We start from the raw sequence: 4,585 nt of genomic DNA, 5'->3' as shown, positions 1-4,585 counted from the left end.
TAATAGATGTGTCATGATGATGGGGGAGAGTGTTGCTGTGGGGGGAGTGGTGGGGTGGGGGCGGTGGGGGTGAATGGGGACCTCATATTTTTTGAATGTAATATTTTTTTTAAAAATGAATTAAAAAAAAACAAACCATGAGCCAATAAATTCCTGTTGTTAAGCCACCTCATGGTGTGGTATTTGTTTTAGCGATATGAGAACACTGTATTTTCTGCATGATTTTTTGTAAAACTACAACCTCTCTAATTTAAAAAAATAATAAATAAATAATCAAGTGTATTTCTATATACTAACAATGAACAATTGAAAAGCAAAATATTAAAAATACACACAGTACCATTTACAATAGCTGTCTGTGGAATTTAGCAAAACATATGCAGGATCCATTTACTGAAAATTACAAGAAGCTGATGAAAGAAATAAAAGGACTAAATAAATGGAGAAACATATTCTATTCATGGGTTGATAAACTCATTAGAGTTAAGATATCTATTGTCTCCAAATTGATCTACCAATTTAATGCAATTCCAAACAAAATCCCAGCAGAAGTTTTTGTAGATACAGGTTAACTGAATCTAAAATTTGTGTGGAAAGGCAAAGTATCCAGAAGAGCCAAATTTTTAAAAAGAAGAGCAAATTTGGAGATACACTAATTTTAAGAATTATTAGAAAGCTGCAATCAATACTCAAGACAGTGTGGTATTAGTAAGGAATAGACACATCTTTGTTTTAAAAAAATCAATTGGCCATATTTGTGTGGTCAATTCAGTTGAAGAAAGGACAGTCTTCAACAAATGGTGTTCAAACAGTTGGACACCTTGAATATTTACCCTAGAGACATGGAAATTTATGTTCACACAAGTATTTATGGCAGCTCTATTCATAATCACCAAAATAGAAATGACTCGAATATCCTCCAATGGGTGAATCAATGAACAAGCTGTGGAACATCCATGCAATGGAACAATGCTCAGCAACGAAAAGAACAAACTATTGATACCTTCAACCTCTTGGATGAAACTCAAGCGTATTATGCTGAGTGATGAAACCAATCTCAAAAGATTACATGCTATATTATGTGATATTCTTGAGAAGACAAAAGCGTAGGGACATAAAACAGATCCGGGTTTGTTGAGGCTCCATGGTGGAGGTGGGGTGATTATAAAGAGGCAACACAAAGGAGTGAGAATCCTTACCTTACTTTCTGTAAAACTGTTTTACACACCTAAAGCTAGTTTGTTTGCTTATGAGCTATCTATAAAGGGAATCATATGGTGTGTCCTCTTGTGTCTAGGTTCTTTCACATAACATTACATCTATGTGTGACTTATTTCATTCATTCTCATCGCTGTGTAATATTCCATCATGTAAACATAGCAATGTATTTATTCATTTTCCTGTCGATGTATAATTGGGTTGTTTTCCATTTTTGCTATTACAAACAAAGTTACTCTCTATTAATATTGCTGTCTCTCTTCCAGGTTTATATGTTTGTATAAAAATGCTCCCATCAGCTAGTTTAGGGTGGCAAAAAAGTAAATCAAATACTATCTATATATCCAATAGGAGCATGACTGAACAAATTACAGCATTAATAAATAATGAAATATCATAAAAATCATTTCAAAACGTGTGAGCAACTATTTGGATAGGTTACATAGGTATTAAATTTGTGGCTGTTACGATGATAACTCCTGGTTCTTAAGACTGCACATGGTCAGGAAGTGGATTGGGCCCAAGGGATAGAGTGTCCACCTACCACATGGGAGGTCCAGGGTTCAAACCCAGGGCCTCCTGACCCGTATGGTGAGCTGGCCCATGTGCAGTGCTGATGCATGCAAGGAGTGCCATGCCATGCAGGGGTGCCCCCTGCTTAGGGGAACCCCATGCACAAGGAGTGCACCCTGCAAGGAGAAGCACCCCACGTGAAAAAATTGCAGCCTGCCGAGGAGTGGTGCCGCACACCCAGAGAGCTGACGAAGCAAGATGATGCAACAAAAAGAGACACACAGTCCCAGTGCCCCTGACAAAAATGCAAGCAGACAAAGAAGAACACACAGCGAAAGGACACAGAGAACAGACACCGGGGGGAGGGGGGAAAGGGGAGAGAAATAAAAAATAATAATAACAATAAAAGACTGTACATGGGTGGTAGCAACAAATGGGGCAGTGAGCTCACTGAGCTCGTTTCAGAGAACTGCATGGGCAGAGATGAGGACAAACAGGAAGGAGCCTACAACACAGAGAGCTGGCTGGCTGCAATGCCCTTAAGAGAGATCAACTGTCCCAGGGCCCATGGCTCTGATCAGAGCCTTAGAGCGTCCCCATTTGCTAAGTGCCTTAAGCACTTCCAGGAGGGCAGTCCCTGGTTGTGCCTGAGGTGGCCCAAGTCAGCCTTTCCCCACTAACTCTGACTCACTCCTCCTCCTCTTGGTCCAAATCAGCTTTCTCATGGCTTCAGAGCCCCCTCGATCCTTGAGCATCCCCTGCATGACAGGGTATAGTTTTGCCCATGGTACAGGTGAGCAGGCTGAGGCCCAAAGAGGGGCAGGAGCTGGGCCTGCAGCCACAAGGCAGGGCAGTGAGCAGGTAGATGGGCTGTCCCTCACCCCACAGGTGTGTATCCCCTCAAGCCATCTGGAGCTTTTCTGCCTCCTGCTCTGAGTGGCCCTCCAGGCCCGTGTCTGTCCAAAACCAGCAACCCTGGTGCATCTACTTGCCCCCAAACAAGGGGTCCTGGACCCAACATTCAGGCCCAGGGACTGGGTGGAGGCAGAGTGGGGAATTGGCCAGTATCTGGCTAGGGAGGGGGCTGGTGGCCTTTTCCTAATCCATAAACTCTTTGGTTCTGTGCCCAGCACCTTCAGGATCCAGGGCTGTGTCCTCAGGACCAGCCAAGCCATAGGCCAACCTGCCTTGGGGTCCAGGTCACAGAGCCAGTTCATCTTGAAGGAAAAAGCACATAATGCAACCTCAAATGAGAACAAGAAGATAAAAAATATGGGAACTTTCCTTTAGCCATGGAAATGAGCCGCTGGAAGGAGGAAGAAGAGGAAGAGCAAGGAGATGAACCCATGTGTAGAAGACCCTGAATAGCACAGACTAAACCAGGGCCCTTCAGGAGGAAGGGGCAGAGCCAGCCCTAGGCTGCCCCCAGCTGTCATCACGCAGAGAGGACATCTCGAGGGACACCAGGGCCTGGGGCTCACATCCCAGAGGCCTCTGGCCCATCACATGTCAGTGGATTAAACTGCCTATCCTCTGAGGCAGTTCCTGTCTTGGAGCTGAGAAACCCCCTGCTGGCAAAGACGGGTATGCCTGTAACTTGGCCATCCATGGCAGAGCTGTGCCAGGTGACACCAAGACGCACCAGCTGACCACGGCCACCCATGGGGCCACGTGGGCCACTCATGGCTATTCTTCTGTGACTGAATGAAAAAGTCACTTTGACCTATCAGGGAAGCTCAGCTTTGGACTCAGACTCACCCTGCACCACAGACATACAGACGGATAGTGGAAGGGTTGCCGGATATGGGTAGGTGACAGAGCCAGGTGGAGCGCTGAGGACAGAGAGAGCAGGGGACACGGTGTTCAAGGAGGGTGGGCAGAGGAAGACACCCCTGCAAAGGACTGTGCTCAGAGCTGATGAGAACACAGAAGTCCCTCTGACCCTCAGCTTCCTCATCTGTAATGGTGATAACGTATAATTTATACTGTTAGGTTTATTGTGAGAAAGCCCGATTCATGTAAAATGTAAAGTGATCAGTCAGTGTCTGGCAACTGTGAAGTCAACGCTGACAGTATTGTCGTTGCTATTGTTACAGTAATCACTCTATGTTAATTGTTGATTTGTTGTTCTCCCCCATGGGGTGGGAACCTCACTGCCTTCGAGAGTCCAGTGTGGGGACAACTGAAGTCATCACAAAGGGCTGAGTAAGGAGGGGTGTTTTCTAGGCAGAATAACGGGCCCTCAAAGATGTCCACATTCTAATCCCCAGAACCAGTGACTATGCTAGCTTACGTAGCAAAAGGGATTTTGAAGATGCGATTGATTTAAGGGTGGTGATATGGGGAGATTAGGATGCATTATTCAGGTGGCCCCAATGTAATCACAAGGGTCCTTATAAGTGAAAGGAGGAGGCAGGAGAGTCAGAGTGATTCAACATGAGAAAGACTCTACCAGCTATTGCTGGCTTTGAAGATAGAAGGAAGGGGTCACAAGCCAAGGAATGCCAGCAGCCTCTATAAACAGGAAAAGGCAAGGGACTGGATTTGCCCCTAGAGCTTCCAGAGGGAACACACCTCTGCCGACACCTTGATTTCAGCCCATGTCAGACTTCTGACCTCCAGAACTGTAAGGCAATACAATTGCAATGTTTTAAGTTACTGTTTGCTGTAAACTTGTCCAGTGGCAACAGGAAACTAACCTGGGGCTCATCCTCTCCCCTCCCCTCCCAGGTCCCCACTTCTGTCAGAAATGCCCTTGAGGGCAGGGGACGGAGCATCGTGGATGACTGTGATTGTTAGAGTTGGAGAGAGGAGTGATCACAGCTAGCATTTGTGACATGGCGGCAATTTAGTC

This window comes from Dasypus novemcinctus, chromosome X (assembly GCF_030445035.2).
Source record: "Dasypus novemcinctus isolate mDasNov1 chromosome X, mDasNov1.1.hap2, whole genome shotgun sequence".
Lineage (NCBI taxonomy): Eukaryota > Metazoa > Chordata > Mammalia > Cingulata > Dasypodidae > Dasypus > Dasypus novemcinctus.
The sequence above is the reverse complement of the archived record's forward strand: the minus strand, read 5'-3'. Positions refer to the sequence as shown.